Source organism: Tetrao urogallus (assembly GCF_951394365.1).
Source record: "Tetrao urogallus genome assembly, chromosome: 7".
NCBI lineage: Eukaryota > Metazoa > Chordata > Aves > Galliformes > Phasianidae > Tetrao > Tetrao urogallus.
In genome coordinates this window covers 35,907,072-35,925,686 of record NC_136820.1, presented here as the reverse complement: position 1 = coordinate 35,925,686, position 18,615 = coordinate 35,907,072, and positions in this window count along the sequence as shown.

Below are 18,615 nucleotides of genomic sequence, written 5' to 3'. Positions count from 1 at the left end.
ATCAAAAATTGTTGACCTTCCAAGAAACAGCTGGTGTGATTGCCTTTATCTTAGTTAGAAGAGGAAAATGTAGATGCAGCCTGACTATTAGGAAAAGAAGATCTGAAACTTGTCCTGCAAATGTACACAGTGATAAGGTGTTTGTTGTTTTCTAAGTCTGAACTGTGTGCTGGATGAAATAAATGTTCTTTCAGTCTCTGATCAAATCTAATTTTTTTTCTGTAACAATTGAATAGACACCTGATGGCTACAGAGGGAGAGCAAACTCACTTTTCTGACACTGTAAGACAATATTCATGAACCTTTGGGACAATAGGAAGAGATCTCTTTCAAGCTGGATCTTCTAAACCCTAGAAATTCAGAGAGCTTTGAAGGAGAAAGATCTGAGCACCAGAGCAGAATTCACTATCAGTATAGTCAGTTAAAATAGTATTATAACATCTTCTGTTTCTTCCACTGACTTTAAAGGATGACCAGTACAGATAGAGGCATCAATAGTGTAGCCATTAAATCAGCTGCATCTGCCTGCACTCACTGCTTGGCCAAACAGGGCCAGAAAGTTGGTGTGAACTGCGCCTAGCAGCCACCTGTACAAGCAATTCCCAAAGTGAGGTTATGACCCAGAGCAGGGCTAAGGTGGCCTCCAGGTGCAGGCACAACCTGATGGAAATGCAGTTGTTTGTGCTGATATTGTGCGACTGTGAATCCAACAGAGGTGTCCTGAAGGTGGAAATGGCGATACTGCAGACCCACACCCAAAGTTCTTGGTTACCTTTGACAAACACACTTGCTTCAAACTAGAATGGAAATATTGTGGCTATTTGAGGAAACAAAGGGCCCACATTAGGGAGGCTTTTGTGGTCCTGCGTTAAAAGAGGACAGCATCAGCAAGATGTTGAAAGGAGCTGCTGTAGAAAGGAAAATGTCTCCTTAGTAAGATTTTCACACAAAGAAAAGAGAGAGGCTTTTGAAAGCACCCAGGATATGCTGTACATAGAATAAATGGAAGAAAGAAAAGCCAAAGCTATTAAATTATGTTTTGTCTGTCCTTGATGTTGAAAATTGTTATTATTCAGCAGAGTCTAGTCCATATTTGTTTTGTTTTAATGTCTGGAATACTTTGCATTTCACCCTAATAATCCACTCTGTTCTAAATGTTTATACAGCATGATTTACTACAATGTGGATGTGTAATTATTGCGATGATTAGACAAAACATCTTTGACAAGAAAGGAAAACAGTAGTTAATAATGTTTTCCATCTGTTTGGTAAAACCTCACTTAAAAAGAAAGAGCCCCTTAGCATACAGCAGGGTCCAAGGCAACACCTATGCAAGTACATGACAGCAGTATAAATGCCTAATGAATTCATTCTGATCATTGCTCACACATTTTTGAAAGCACTACCATCTGTTTTATAGATAAATATTACAGTAATTAATGTCAGCACATGTTTATATTATATCATTTCCAGAGTCTTATTTTAGAGTTAAGACCTTTTTCTTTTCAGGGAGAATAACAGCATATTTTAAGCTATTGGCAGGAAATGCAATGTTATTAGGATAAAATGAGTGAATTTCAGTAATGGCTCACTTCTTTATTGGAAAACTTTAGACCATTTAATGCTTCTGTTCTTCATTAAAGGCCAAATATTGGGTCAGTGCCTACTCGTGGAAAGCCCAAAAGAAACTCAAGCGCTGCTGAATGAGGTAAAACTATAGTGAATAATACCACAAAATATTTGAACTCCTGAAATTGGTATTTTAAGTCCCTTTGGCACCATCCTGATGACAGGGCAATGAGGGCTTTCTAATACCTGGCACTGGGCACTCTGGCTCCAGAGTAGCAAATGATACAGGTTTAAATTAAAAGCATGGGTTAGCTCTCACAGAGTCACATCCCTCCTGTGCTCTGTTGCTTCTTGCTTTTCATAAGGCCTTGACGTTGTTGTCTTCATCACTGATAGTGAATTAGTCTCTCATTAGCAGCAAAGCAAATTATTTTCATTAAAAAATTGCTGTTTCCCCAACCAAAATGTTAAGAAAGGTGTCCATAACAGTGCATGCCCAGGGAATTAAACTGATTCTCACTTAAAACTTCAGCATATATGATGTGCCAGTCAAAGTCTTGGTGAAAAACCCAATGAAGTCAATTAAAGACTTCTGTTGACTTCTTTGGGCTTCAAATCAGGATTTATCTCTACTTGAGCTCCAAGAAAAATATGTTCCAGATGTACGAAAATGTGGATGACAGCCCTGAAACATAACTGTTTTCATTGTGTTCATTATATCAGTAACTTTCTCTGTCCCGGTGAAATTGAGTCACAGCTGAACATTTCCGGTCCTTTTGCCAGTACTTCATTTACCTGTACAAAGATCTGCTGTTGGGAAATCTTTGTCTGGTGACAGACATTGGTGAAACTTGTTTCTGATATGGTTTTAGTTACATCTCTTGTGTCCATGCTAGACACTGTTCTGCCAGTCCACCTTTCACTTGAGTGTTAGTGTAAAATGTCTATTTGATGTTTTATCTTTTTGTATTATTTTATTTTTTTAACAAGAGCTGCAGCAGATGCTTCAGTTGCCGAATCTAGTTGACATTTAAGCATCTCTGGAGAGACTTAAATCTTCTAACACTACTCTGTACACTCTGAGCAGCCAATAGATTTTCCTGGATGTCTTCCACCATGGATTCCACTTAAGCAAGTTCCTAAGTATCCATCTAAGTTTCCAGCCAAGTAACTGCTGCTCAGATGTCTTGCAAAGAAAGCCACTCCATGCTTATTTCCATTAGAAATAGAGAAATAACTCAGAAGGGCAGAAAAGTTGTGGAATAAAACAGAATTGAGAAATAGCAGCCCTATACTTGCAGAGTGAATCTGTTGTTCCCCGAATGCCAATTACCTGCTGCTTGAAAACTCCACAAATTTCTGGCATTTGTAAGAGCTTCTTGTGGGATTGATTGTACTCTCCTGGAGGACACAATGACCAAAAGTCCCATAAAATATGGTAGAAATATGCCTTCAGTGACCTCAGTACCCGAAGTCAGGAGGATAGCTGCAAAGATCCTGCCTTCCCTCTTGAAAAATTCAGAAAGTTACAATAATTTTTGAAAAAGCAAAGCAAGCTGGCAGCAAGCTGCCAAAGACCACTGAAGTAGCATGTTCAGCCTTCTCACATCCAGCAAGAGAAAACAACCAGCTGCAGCTTCATAGAGGTAATGGTGACTTTGGAAAAGTAAACTCACCAAAGTCCAGAAAGCCTGTTTAAATTTAGGATGGGCTTTGCTGTACTGCTACAAATAAAAAGAAGAAAACAAAATTATTTTGAAGATCAATTTGTAGTGAAGACTGTGTGGCGTGGTTGATAGTAACACTGTGAGACTGGATTCTGTGGCTTAGAAACCACCTCCTTTTATTATTCCTGTGTAAAGAGATCAAACCACAAAATTCACGCTCATGCCTAGAGCTGACCTATTTTGTCCTCCGAGGGAAGGGGAAGGAAAGCAGCAAGGTTTCAGAAATGTGGGTTATATCATTATGTGAGTATCCTACAAAGTTCTGCTCCAGATTTAAACTGCTGCCAGGCGTGAGCAGCACTCAGCTTGGGAGTTACACAGCAAGCTCTGAAACGCACGTACATTCACGTACGCCTTGTGGCCATCTGCATCTCCTTCCTTCAGGGGATGCTGAAGGATGAAATATTAAATGTTGAATAGTAGCACAGAGCTAGAAATCACTGCCCTAGAGAGAATGCTGTAGTTGCGATTCTGAGCACGAGGTTGGAGTCAGAAGTAAAGAAGGGTATCATATACCTCTGAAAGAGCCAGGGCATTTGGGCTGGGGAAGATAATGACATGAATGGCTCTTGGCTTCAGTATTGGTGTTGACACTAGTAGTTTAAGCTCTCTGATAACCACAAGCAGGGAGAGACTTCGTTTTGTCTTATCTAAAATACAGTGAGTGCCTTTCCCAGATCAGCACTTCTCAAAATAGTTCTCGGATGCTCATGTGCTCTGTTCTGATGGCAGTGTGCAATTTGTCAAATCACCCGTGCCACTTCTTAGGCATGTTCCCTAGTGATTTTCCAGCCAATTAGTAGCCTGCATTAATTCTGCCTATTGAAATGGCTACCTAGACACTTCAGGAAAGGTCTCTTGGTTACAAAGGAAGTATATCAAACAACATGACTGCAAAATGCTTCATAGTAATCAACGACAATTTTATGGTCATGTTTTGCAAACATTGGTATTTGTAAATGGAGCAACAACTATAAACTTTGGAGCTCCACTCTTACATGTAAAACAGCCCAAGTTCTCTAAAGTTGTGATTTTGATATCCTGATATGTGGGGGGAAAAAAGGGGTAGGCAAAACTTTGTTGTATTCAAATTGTACAGAATGAAGGGTTGTTTCTATAGAAACGATCATATTAGAGTATCTAATACTCTATCATAGTAGAGTATGGAATAGAATCTGGCATAGAAAATACAGCACTTGCAGATCCAGGAGAGCTTCCGATTGTTTTAGCTGTTTACTTCTATATCAATACTCCATTCCTCTGCCAGTCTAATCAAGTAAGAAGAGATGGGACTGGACTTCTGTTTCAAAACTTCTATATAACAGAGAAGTCTTAAATAGGAGAAACACCAAATTCAGCCCAAAGGAGCTGTTTTACATTTCTCAAGGTAAAGAATGACAAAGAGAAGTATCCAGCAATTTCAGTGTTAGCTTCACCAATCTTCTGATTCCACAGCTGCTCTCTGCTGTTATTGTTATTGTCTGAATAGGGTGTGACCGCCTACTTTTTGCTGCTGTATTTCTGTATAAATCTGTTGATTTAGTTCAATAGCACACAGGAAAAATAGGCAAGATACGTGACTGGCTGAAGACTGCAAATCTACTAGCACCACTGATAAAAAGGCTATTCATTTAGATGCCCTACCCTTGTCTCACTACTAACCTCACTGCAATAGATTTGTGTGTGGACACAGCAGATTTGAGGACGTATGGCAGAGGCAGGTGAGAGGCTGTTCAGAGCAAGGCAGCCATGCAGGGCCAGAAGAATGGGGCGGCTTGGAACAGTCCTTGGCAAGTTTTAGTATGCTTATAATATTTGAACTGGCTCAAGCGGCACGTGTGACAGCTATCTCAACAAACTGCTGGTTTTGTCAGCAGCTTGATCCAAAGGAAAAGAAAGAAAATTTAAAAAAAAATAAATAAAATAAATCCATGCCTATTCCAAAGCAGGCACAGAGCAAAGAGCAGGCATGTCCCAGAGAGTGGAACAAGTGTTCCTGGAGCCTTTGTTCTCAGTGGGATGGGTAGTAAATCATCTAAGCCATCAAGGGAAGACCTGAGCCAACTAAATCAGTCTGGATGGTAATACTCATACTAGCAAGCAGCCAGAAACTTTAGAAGATTATGATTAAGCCCTTGATGAGTAATTTTGCATCCCTCATTGTAAAAACAGACTTCTGAAATGGGGCTTTCCAAAGTTTGTTTTTTCTGATAAACTGTTTTTATACTGTACCCCTATGTCCATACATTTTTAGCCTGTTCCTTCTCTATCAGTGGGGATATCTCATCAGCAGAACGTACATTCTCATAAACCTCACTATTAGACCATCCAAAAGATTCAGACTGCCTTTATTAGCAATTTAGGTATTTTGTTGCTCTTATGCATTTTCCACAGCTTTTCATAAGGTGTGTATTTTTCTACTCAGACCCTTTCATTCTGCTGAGAGAAGGTGATTTCTCAAGATAAAAAGACTTGTGTATTTTCATTTTCTGTAAATGACTTCTTCAGAAAGACATGGCTTTGACACAGGACTTTAAACAGCACAGAGGCATTCAATTAATTTGTATGAATTCTAATTCTAAGAGATGCACAAGAAATAAATGGGCATTTGAAATACACGGCCTCGGTCCAATGATGTTCTGAGCATCCAGAAATAGCAAAGAGCTCTGTATGCTTAGAACTATGCAAACACCAGGTACCTGCCCTAACCCCAGACAATACCCTATTTAAAAAGTGGCTAATCTTATTTGAAACACAAATAAAGCTTTCAAACCAATTAAGAGCATTAATGCTATCACTTTTGTACCAGCAGGTTACTTTGATTTTCCATTATTTTTGCAGGCCTTTTGCCAGTAAATCATTAGAAATAAAAAATAGACATGCTAGAAACCACGTGACTACGCATCTCTTTTGCCACTGTGTAGCAAATAGGTATAATCCATCATCTCCAATACCCCTTTTAATAGTATCCTTCATATTTCAAAGAATTTAACAATCCAAGCGACAGTATAATTCTTTCCTTTGATAGCCAAGATGTATTCAAAGGTAACTTTTTTCCCTAGTAGCACTTTCTTGTTTCTTTACCAAAATAGTCGTTAGATGCAAAATGCCTTCCCTTTTTTAGCCAACTTGAGGAACGCTGGAAAGATCTGGAAAAGACATTTGAATTCCTCGAGTCTCTCCCAAAAATCTTCACAATCTTCCTGTCATTTCTATTCCTTTTACAATCCATCTGATACTGGATCCTCATCAAGTGCCTGAAAATATTTAAGTAAAATGTTTTGTCAATGGCATGTTCAAGACATTAGATTGTGAGCTGTCTCTTCCCTCCTGTCAGGATCCATTAATTGAGAAATAGTATTTTTACTAGCAATGAGCCATGCATGGCTTATTTGACTGAGCTGAGTACCATCATCCTTAGTGGAAAGAGCATGAAATGATCTGAGGCTACGAATGCATGTTTCAGTAGTGTCAGGACTTTTATATTGCAAAGTCTCCCTGCTAGTTTGTCTGAATAGCACAAATCCCATGGCTTAGTCCCTATGAAAACAAATGAAAAAAGCAAAAATAATTTAGCAATGAAGTATAATTTACTCACTCAACAACACAGTTTGTGCACCAATTTAGCTCTCCGCTGGGTTATGCCAGTAAATTGACCTACTTGAACAGGCCTATGCCAAGGAGAAAAATTGGCCCTGAATCTATTGGTTTTGTAAATTCTTTTCATAACACAGGATGGCTTAATCAAGTGTATTTGTAAATGTGCTAACAGTACATCACTTTGAAATGTTATATGCAGCACACATTCATGGTTCTGACACTGAAACATGCTCAGGGGATTTATAATGCTAAATAGTTGTCAGTCTCTTCAGGAGGAGCAGACAAATTCAGGACACGATGTGCTTATCATCCATGCCTTTAGCTATAGTTGCTTTTCTTTACCAGTCATCAGCTTTCCTATGCCTGAGAATCCAGCACGATTTGATGTTTTTCACTGAGGCACAGTGGTGACTGCAGCAAGAAAAAATGCAGTAAGAAACTAAGAAACCCGTGCTTGCTGCTGTGGCATTTTACACATCTCCTGTTTATCTCTGAACTGCTGTTGCCCAGCAGGGATTTCTAATGGCAGCTCTTTCTACACACTGTATTGTAAAAATCCTATGTATCCTATTTGTCAGGACCATTTCCTTTCTGTAGCTGTACAGCATTGTGATCCAGTGGCAGCAACTGATGTTGATATAGCAGTCCAGTATATATGCAGTACATAGTATTTATATCATATCTATTCAGATCAAGAATCCAGATGCTTCTCACAAAGAAGTAGCAATAGAACCCCTGGTAACTGGTTTTGAAATCACAAAAGTGGCCTGACAAAAGCCTCACTTTATTAAGAGCCGCTTTCAACAAGGATGTGCTTGCAGCATTTCTTGTATCAGAAAGCAAAGCATGCAAGAGGGCGAGAAGTGCAGCAGCACCAGAAAGAAACACTTGAAAAGAATAACAGGAATGGAAAGTACTGCTGGTTGCCATGTGGAATAGTATTACAATGGAGACTGTCACTTTTTCACCTCTCACAGCTTTAGATTTAATCTTAGATTTTCCATTTTGAATTCTGCACATACGTTAAGTGAAAAAAGGGAGAAAAAAAAAAGGTAAAGAAAGAAAGAAAGAAAGATCTCTTCCCCCAGACCAAAACTTTGTGCTGTAGGAACACAGGTCTTCATATTCCTCCACAGCTATTACAATATTCTTGCTAATATTTGTCTGCTATCATCCATTCACTCATGTCATCACTAGCCAGACTATTAACTACTACATTCTCGCACGCTTTTGTAAGTAGCTGTAAGTATGTGTTTTACATTAACCAAACACTTCACACATCACCTGAGAGGGAGCTTTGCCATGGGCTCTGCACATGGTTTCATACCACCCCTGGCAAACAAAAAAATGCCCGACCTCCACACTAGTCACTGCAGGCAGTTCCCCAGAGCGCGTCCTTTCTCCAAAACCACCGTCAGCATCATATATTTAGGAGAAGCCAGAGGTGTGAGTTGAGAGGGATCGGAGATGAGCTCTGAGGGAACTGAGGTGAGCTCTGTGGGTTGTGAGGTCAGCCCTGAGGTACCGACGGTTTCCTTCCTAGCCCCGCGCCGGGCGCTGCCGCGTTCACCACGGCCTTCTGGCGCCCCCTGCCGGGCGCTGTCCGTAGCGCAGCCCGCGGCCTCTGGTGGCTCCAGGACCGCCTTCCCTCGCAGCTTCCCATTTACGGCCTTCACCAGCAGCATGGATAAAAATCCATACGATGGAAAGTTTAGATTTCTGACATCCGTGCCTTTGCCTATCAGATTTCAAGATGTCAGTAAGAAGTGCTAGTATTTTTCATACCGTATTACAAAAATGAAAATTAAACTTCTAGTGTTTTCATTACAACTCAGAAAAACTCAGAATCTTCAAAGAAAAATGCATAAATAGAAATATCACCATAATTGTGACAAACACATGTAAAATGGCCACCTGATATTCACATTTAGTTACATTCAGGTGCTCCAGAGTCATTATTTCAAAAGCTACTTAGTAGGTGTGTGGTTGCAGCTTCTGTGCAGGTATCTAGGGACAAAGATAGGCATATTTTACTAAATGAAGAAAAGCAAATAATAAATGAATTGTCTCATAGGGGCTTGGAAAAGGGTTTTAGTTTCATCGCAGAAGCTGCTGGTTGTTTCTTAAGACAGCTGTCTTACAAATAGAGTTGGGGCTGTCCCAGTCCCAACCGCTCCAGGAAAGAGCTCCCAGCTGCTCTGCTGAGCAGAGGTCACAAACTGCCTTGCATTTCTGTATGTGCTCATAATGGCTGTTTGCAAGGGCTGAATTGGTAGCTACAAATGCTGTATCCATTCACTCGATGTTCCAGGGGCAAACATGGAATTGATCATCTGCTTGTATGAATGCCCGTATAGACATACGATGTACGATGGTTTTTAGATTCTGGCCTGAGGAAGCTTGCCTCTCAGCCATCTCTTTCCGTTGGAGTCCAAAATAGAGAAATGCCTCCTGGTTAGTCTGTGGAGTATTAATTATTGCATTTCTCCAGGATCTTTGCTACACGCAGGGTGGAATATGTATAGGATATTATGCTTTCAGACTAAAAGCTGTTTCTGTGTAGAAGAATGAGCAGTCAGTGGGTTGAGAAATGGCATCTCACTGTGTAGAGAAGGAGTTAGCAGCGAAAGCACACTGCATTAACTCATGTGTCCTTAAAGGCACTTTGTGAGTATCACCAACTTGACTGTTATAATTACTTCCTGATGAACTGTTATGGCAAGAAGCCACATACTGCTCTGACCTCAGTTCACTTTGGGAATTCTCTCTGACCTCAGGAAGAACTTGTGTGGATTTGAGCCAAGTTCTGTGATGGGATTTGTGTCAAATCAGCTATTTTCTAACATAACCAAGGCCATGGTGATCTGTTTGTGGATTGTTGTCCAGCTGTTCTGATGCAGCTTAGGCCTTGAAGTGCCTTGTTGCAACTGCTGACAAGAAATATATTGCAAAATCCTCAAGTTGTTCAGTCTTTCTTCAGCATCCACGGTGGAACTGAACGGAGTACATCTGGATTAGTTCACACTTCCAGCAATTCCAGTACACATCTACATGAGATGACTTAATTTAAGGACTTGATTGAGATTTTTTTTTAAGTAACTTTAATTAAGTCAAGATAGGAAATTCTTATTTTGGAATATTTGCACATGAACTTACACTGAAGTATGTGCAGCCATGAAGGGAAAATGGTTTGGTTACCCTTACAATGAAAGATCAAGATAATGTCAAAATTCCACTTGCATCTTTGCTGAAAATCCCTGGCAGTTCTACCCCAGTGGAGGGGTGTATTGGGAACCTCCAGCCCCACCGATGGAACAGGACGTCCCTGTGTGCCACAAGACGAGCCAGTGGGTAAGAAGACCACACTGGCTGAAGAGGGAGCTCCAGGTGAAAAAAGAAAGTTTACCATCTTTGAAAGAAGAGATATGCAACTCAGGAAGAATACAAGGATGTTGCTAGAGCATGCAGAGAGAAAATTAGAAATGTGAAAGTCTATCTAGAACTTGATCTGGCCACAGCTGTTGAAGATAATAAAAAATGTTTTTACAAATATATTAATAGCAAGAGGAGGGTCAAAGAGAATCTCTGTTCTTAATTGTATACAGCAGGGAGCATTATCACTGAGGAAATGGCTGACATTCTCAGTGCCTCTTTTACTTCTGTCTTTAGTAGTCAGACCAGTTATCCTCAGGGTACTTAGGTCCTTGACCCGGAAGTCAGGGATGGGGAGCAGAATAAACCCTCTATGATTCAGAAGGAAACAGTTAGCAACCTACTACTTCATTCATATTGTCACAAGTCCACTGGGTCAAATGGAATCTACCCAAGGATACTAAGAGAGCTGATAGAAGTGCTTATCAAGCCACTTTCCATCATTTATCAGCAGGCCTGGTCAACCAGGGAGGTCCCACATGACTGGAAACTTGCGAGTGTGATGCCCTCTACAGAAAGGGTTAAAAGGAGGATCTGGGGAACTGCACGCCTATCAGTCTGACCTCCGTATCAGGCAAGATCATGGAGCAGATCATTTTGAGAGTGATAACACAACATGTGTGGGACAATCAGAGGATCAGACCCAGCCAGCGTGGGTTCATGAAAGGCAGGTCCTGCTTGATGAACCTCATCTCCTTCTATGACCAGGTGACTCACCTAGTGGATGAGGGAAAGGCTATGGATGTAGTCTGTCTAGACTTTAGTAAAGCCTTTGACTGTGTCTCCCATAGTATTCTCCTGGAGAAGCTGACAGCTCATACCTTGGGTATGTGTACTCTTTTCTGTTTAAGAAAACTATCTGGACAGATGGACCCAGTAATTGGTGGTGAATGGAGTTAAATCCAGCTGGTAATGAGTCACAAGGGGTATTCTTCAGGGATGAGTATTGGGACCAACCCTGTTTAATATCTTTATCAATGATCTTGTTGAGAGAATTCAGTGCACATTCAGTAAGTCTCCAGGTGACATGTTTTAGTGGGCACGGTGGTGATGGGTTGATGGTTGGAGTAGTTCATTTTAGAGGTCTTTTTCAACCCTGATGATGCTATGATTCGAAGGTCTGACAACAAAAGAGTTGAGATCTTCCTTATGGGCCATCAGCTTGCAGTGGAGCAGCCATGCAGCCAAACTAGCCAGGCTGCCTTTGAGAAACATTTCCTGAGAGACACTGGCCTGACAGTTAGCTGGATCACCTCCAAGAAACACCTCCTTGGTTGGCAGGAAAGTGTATGTGTTTCATCAGCTTAGTGTGACCAGAATCTGTTAGCATGGGGAGATTTGCACTGTAGAAATATGGCTTTGGCACCAGGAACTAAGAAAGCAGAAGGCCAGGAGTCATTGTACCAGAATGTAAATATTCCAAAAAATTAAATGTTTCTGTGTGAGAGAGATGAATATGTGCATTTCTATCAGTCTTTCTATTTTGTCAACACCATGCATACAAGGTAATCAATAGCAGTGCAAGAAGGATGAACTGAAAGTTTTTCATGTATGTCTCCTTGTCTCTTGCTCTTTGGCATGTAAAGACGCAGAGAAACAGAGAGGCTGAGTGAAGCACAGCATAAATACTTTTGTCCCTACAAACTTACATCTCTAAGTCATTTCTTGCTTAGGGGCCCAAGTCATTTTGGCAGATTTGAAAACATTACTCAGAGAGTTACCGCTGCATTTGGAAAGGTGAACTTTGTGAAGCTTTTGATCTTCTTTGGCACAGTGCCTAATGCAGTGGACCCTTTGCTATGATGCAGTCCCTTAAAATTATGGCTGGACTAGTGCTGACAATAACGAGACAGAGAGAATGTGCTGCCCAGAGGCTTATGGCTGAAGAAAAAAATTAGTGGCAAGCAGTTCCAGGTGTTGGTGAAGAAGTCATCGTAAAGTCTGGAGGATGAAATAAAATTGATGTTTTCTCTCTGTGCCTAAAATATAAACAACCTGAGCTGATGCAGACAATCCTCTAATTTCTAAGTTGGCAGCAGTTTAGGTTTCTCCCTTCAAGCAAAAGCATCAAAACAACTTACTGCACCTCATAAGTCATGAAATACTCTTCTTCCTATCTCAAAGCAGGACTTCTATCCTCACCATAAGCAATTTCCAGATATTTCCATGCCCTTCAGCAAGCAGGATAATTATAACCCTTCTTTGCATACCTTTTGCTTTTTTGAGCTGATTGCTGAGTGTTCTCTCTTATGTAATGCTGTCGTGACAGTTGTTGCTCTTTTTTTTAGAATAAATAGAACATTCTGAACATTTAATTTTGCCACTGCATAAAAGAAGGTATGTCCTCTCCCAGCTCATGCTGTATGTTTTGTATCCACAGTACATGAAAAGAATTTGATTTCTATTGTTTTTCTCATCGTGCAGTAAGTGTATTTGCTACTTCTTTGAACACCAGAATGAACATCTGGTTTTGGTGCTCGCTGATCTGCCAAGTCAGAAAGCTTTGAATATTTTGCCAATCCATTCACTCAGCATTGAACTGATAACTGATATCAGGAAAGTCACTGGAGGAAAATGTAAGAAACAATGGGCTGTGTAACAGACAGTGTAAATCTTTCAAGGATAATTTTTATATTATTAATTTTATCAACGTGGCTACAGACAGCTCCCCCCACCCCCACTCCCCACCCCGATTCAGTGTACTTGTATCAAAGAGCTGTTTTAGAAATATGCAAAGCAAATAGTTTCACTGTGAACATATATTTGTGAAATATTTTTGGCAAATAAAAACAATTTTGGAACTGAATCATCAGCATTGGTAAATATGAAACAAAACAAGTTGCCTTGATGCTTTAAGAAGCCAAACATAGGGCTTCAAAGCATCATAAATATAGAACTCAACTATTCCATGAAAGCAGCCAGAATTACGAGGAGATATCAAGAGGGAGTGCAAGGCATTAGGAAAAGCTTTATCTACAGTAAGTGTAGCTAAGGGCTGAAACAAATTACTTAAGGGTGCTGTGGTGTTGCTATTGCTGGAATTTTTCAACGATTGGCTACGCAGAAACTGCCAAGAAAGGTTCCAGAAGAATACATTTTGTTTTGAGTTATCTCTCAGGATCTTTTCTTTGATTTTCTTCAAAATACTGAACAGAAGAAAAAATCCTGGAACAAGTCTCTCCTACATTTCCACACACCATCCAGATCTGACTGTGCTTTTAGTTGCATAGCTGCTTCTCCTGGTAGGGCCTGCTAGCCTCCCTTTTTGTTTTTCCTTCCCTGGTTTTGACATTTCTGATTCTAGCCAGTATTTTCAGTATTTGCTTTTCATCTGGCCTGTCTGCTCATGGCAGTTACCTCAAACTTGAGCCATCAGATAAAGTGCTGCCAAGGCTTCAGCAGCAAGTAAACATAAGACTCCAAATTAAAAACAGAAAAAAAAGATTATGGAAAAATAGTTTAAAAAAAAAAAAACAAACAATTTTTTAAAAAGGAAATCATCTTACTGACAGCTAAAATGTTTTCAGGAACTGTGTTTCCTACAGCCAACATCTCATCATCCTAGCGCCCAGCTAACGGGCTTCCTGCCCAGTGCTGGTGTGAGGAAGAAGTGCAAAAGAATCTGGCTGTAGTGGAAAGTCAAGGGGAAAATGAGGTAGAACGAGTTTGCGTGGCCCACTGCCATGGTTCAGCACGGGGTGAGGCTCCATCAGCAGCTCTGCAGGGCGGTGACAGCCCATACCCAGCCCTGGGTTCCACGTGGGCTCCAGCCCTCTGCAGCTGGGGGACATTCCCCCTGGGCACACGGGCTGTCCTAAACATGTTCCTCGGAACACATAAAGCAACATTTTCTCTCCAAAGCTGTAAGTTTTCCCTAGGAAAGTGAAGCAGCTCACGTGTCCTCTCAGCCCTTTGGTCTCACTGGACATGAAGTACCAGCTGCTCCCCAGGCTCAGCCTTTGCAGTCTCTCATCACACTTCCATAACTGTGAGGAGGACTACAGTCATTTTCTTTCATAACTTTTGATTGTTCCATCATGGAACATTTTCTCCACTAATGAATAAAATAAAATAAAAAAATAATAAAAAAAAGGAAACAGAAAGGGACAAAGAGATGGAACAAAAAGCAACAGTGCAAGATAAGATGGAGAGCAGCAGGAAGATAAGCTTGTGGCCCCGCAGCTGAAATGCCACCTGCAGACAGGTGGCCTGGAAGCTGAGGATGGTTTTAATTTTATTTTACATGGCACACAATATAAACTGATCTATTCATATGCCTCTCTCTCCTCCTCTTTCTCAGACTTATTCTTTTCTTGCATATTGCATATTTAATTCTGTGGGTTTTGTTCTTTTTCAAAAGCAGGTTAAGCAAACACATTTTAGATAGATAAACAGTCAGCATGTGAAGCCTTCTGATGCAAAGTGGGTTTTAAAAATTTGCCTTTCATTGCATGACACTCCAGAATCATCCATGGATTAAAATCTTGCTGTGCCACAGGAAGTATGTGAATTCCAGGCCTGACAAAGTAATTTTCCATGAGATTGGTGTGCAGTTTTGCAGAGGGCAGCTCAGCAGAATATATTCACCAGTCCCAGCACTGCCAGGCCAGCCAAGCAGCCCATGCCACCTTCACTGCTGCTGGTTTCAGTAACACAGGAAAGCTGGTGTCCTGAAGAACAGCAAAAGAATCTGACATCTCTCAGAGGAATAAGGAAAGCATGACAGATGGAAGGGATATGTGCAAGGCTGAGCAGGTCATCTTATGCTTTTTTTCATTTCCAGTGCAGAAAAGCAAGGCCTGTAATTTCAAGTCACAGAATCACAGAATCACAGAATCACCCAGGTTGGAAGGGACCTCAAGGATCATGTAGTTCCAACCCCCCTGCCTAGCAGGGCCACCAAACATCCACATTTAGATCAGGTTGCCCAGGACCCCGTCCAACCTGGCCTTGAACACGTCCAAGGACGGGGCATCCACAACCTCCCTGGGCAGCCCGTTCCAGGGCCTAACCACTCTCCTTGTAAAGAACTTCCCCCTAACATCCAACCTAAATCTTCCCTCCTTCAACTTGGATCCATTTCCCCTAGTCCTGCTATTGTCAGCCCTTTTGAAGAGTTTACTCCCCTCCTGGGTGTAGGTTCCCTTCAGGTATTGATAGGCTGCAATGAGGTTGCCCCGCAGCCTTCTCTTCTCCAGGCTGAACAAGCCCAACTCCCTCAGCCTGTCCTCATAGGGGAGGTGCTCCAGCCCCCTGATCATCTTAGTCGCCCTCCTCTGGACCCTTTCCAAAATCTCTGTCTTTCTTGTACTGAGGGCTCCACACCTGGACACAGTACTCCAGATGGGGCCTCACAAGAGCCGAGTAGAGAGGGACAATCACCTCCCTCTCCTTGCTGACCACCCCTCTCCTGATGGAGCCCAGGATCCCATTTGCCTTCCGAGCTGCCAGAGCGCACTGCTGGCTCATGTTAAGAAGTCCTATGCTTGCTTCTGTATACAGACTTTGTTTTACCTGGTTTAGATGAGAATATCTGTGTTCTTAATTAAAGGAACCCATCAGGCCCAGGCAAAGCTTGCTCATGTGTGAGATCCAGATTTGAGTCCACCATTTCAGCAGGTTTGCTATATACTGGGATGTGAATTTGTTCTCAATTTCCCCATGAGCTCTCATTCCCAGACCTTCCCAGATCTCTGTGCTTTCCCTGTGCATTGCCGTACTTGGAATTTCACTATTCAAATCCTGGCAAATTAAGATAAACCTTGGTCTCACGTACTATTTTTCCTCTTGGCAACACTTGTTCATGTTGTCATGTACATCAGGTGCAGGTTCAAAAATTGTAGGGGAAATCAAGTTTTCAGGAGACAGATCTAAATGATGCTACACATACTGGCAGTAGTCAAAATTTTCAGTTTCAGTTCTGTTCCATGAAAGTGTTGAACAAATTGTGTTTTAATTCTCAGATGTTCTGCACCTGTTGTTTCTCTTTATTTGATGAATGTGGTAATGGAATTTATGTTGAGCAAAATGCCAGTTTTTATTTAGCTTTTGTATTTTTGCAGCTGCAGCCTCTGCCTTTAAAGTCCAGAACTGGTAGTGCAAAAGTCTTTGGCAGTTCAACAGTCCTTCTCAGCAGCAGAAATGTCCAGACAGGCTATGAGGATTTTCGTGATCACACCAGTACAATGCAGTGGCCACTGGGACACTCAGGCAAGGAGCACAAATGTGCTTCCAGTCAGGACGGCATCCAGTTTATATTTCTGATATACAGAGCTAGTGTGAAAGAAAGAGTAGCCCTTCTTTTTCCATCAAATTTCTATTAAGTATCACTTACCCACTGTTTGAGGACATGTTTTTACAAAGCGTTCTTTTTCTTCTATATTTGTGTGTTATTTCTGGTCTAAAAACAACTGAACTTCCAGGATTCTGAGCATTGCTCACTGACCTCTGCAGAAACAGCCATCCCAAACAGTATTGTATTCAGCTTATGTAGTTTTAATTTCAGTTTTCTTTTTCCATAGTTTCCAATACTGGATTCAAATTGTAGAACACAACTGGGACATGTAAAAATGAAGAAAGGCATTTCTTCTGCTGAGTGCTAAAGCCAATTATTTCTGAAAAGAACTAGTAAACTTGGCATTTCCATGGGCAAGCAACTTGGCAAGTCAAGAGCAAGTGATTGACTTTTTTGTGTTCAGTTGCTCAGCTGCATTTTCTATTGCCAACTTGAGGCATTAACTGAAATTGGAGAAATAATACCATTGGTTTCCTAGTGGGATGGGCAGCCTGTATTTTCATACACCATTTGAAACATTGTTTCTCCTAAACCTAGTACAGCTCATGGTCATACTCACAGAATCACAGAATCATTTAGATTGGAAAAGACCCTTGAGCTCATAAAGTCCAACCATTCAACTAACTACCATGTCCACTACTAAACCGTGTCCCTAAGTACCACATCCACACATTTCTCTCTAGGGATGGTGGCCCCTGGGCAGCCTGTTCCAGTGCTCAGCCACTCAAACACAACCTCCATGAAGAAATTCTTCCTGATATCCAATCTAAATCTTCCCTGGTGTAACATGATGCTGTTCCCTCACATCCTGTCCTACAGTTCCAAATTATGTAGCTTCTGATTTGTGTAGAGATGCTGAAAAAAACAAGGTTTCCATACTAAAAAATCCAATATAAAATTTGAGATCACAGAAACAGATCTATTCATCAGAAAAACAGCTTACATTATGCACATTTTTCCTTGTATGGTTCTTAACTGGATCATAATAGTGTAAATAGGTAAATCTTCCAAATAGAATTTTCATAATATGAACTTTGTCTGCTTTTGAAATTGTCAATTTTACTACCTACTGGCTTAATTTCTGAGAAAATAGATTAATTAGCATTTTTCTTCTCGGTCCACATATTGAAATGAAGACCTAGTTTGTTGATTTGAGACACTTTGTTATTTGGATTTCCTAATGGTTTAGCCATAAATTGAGCTGATGGCAAGAAATTAGAGCTCTGTGCAAGATCTTGTTTTTTGTATCTTGATTTCGAATCCAACATTTGGATGTAATCTACCTTTATTTCTGTTCTGAGAAATGTAAGGATATTTTTCTAAACCAGTGCCATGGCTCAGGTGGCTTCCTCAGTTGTCACACATGTCATGAGCAAATGAAGCTGCTCTTCTGTTGAGGTCTGACACATGTAGACATGACATGAGTATCACTGTAATGCATTTTATCTGACATTCAGTCGAACACAGCCCCCTGTACAGTTTCCTAGATTTTTGCCTAATGTAGGCCATAAGCTTACAGTTGTTTCATCTATGGCTACTTAGGTTGTGTTTCCCTGAAAGTTCAACAAGTCAGTCTGGCTGTCTTCTCAAGAGCAACAGGAAAGCTAACTGCACTGGTTTCCTCATACTCCATAGGGAAAGCATGTCACTGAGAGCAGAGTCATCAGATCCATTGTAGATGTTCCATTTTGGATCAAACAGCCATGGCTCACAGTGTTTGTCAGTCACAAATGACTATAAGGGGAGTCCAGGGTGATCAGCTGACATGGAGATATCAACTTTGAAGCACTGCCGTTTGTTCATATCACTCCCTCCTTTGTTTAATCTATCAAAATGTCTCTGAGAATAAGTCTGTGTGCTGTTTTTTATTTGAAGAGAATTAACACACCTCAGTAGTTTTTCTGTACACAGTTCCCTGGCTGTAATTGGCTGATTCTTGTGGAGGAGTGGGTCAAGATGCTCTTCATTTTGTGGTGAGAGGCTGTGCATGGC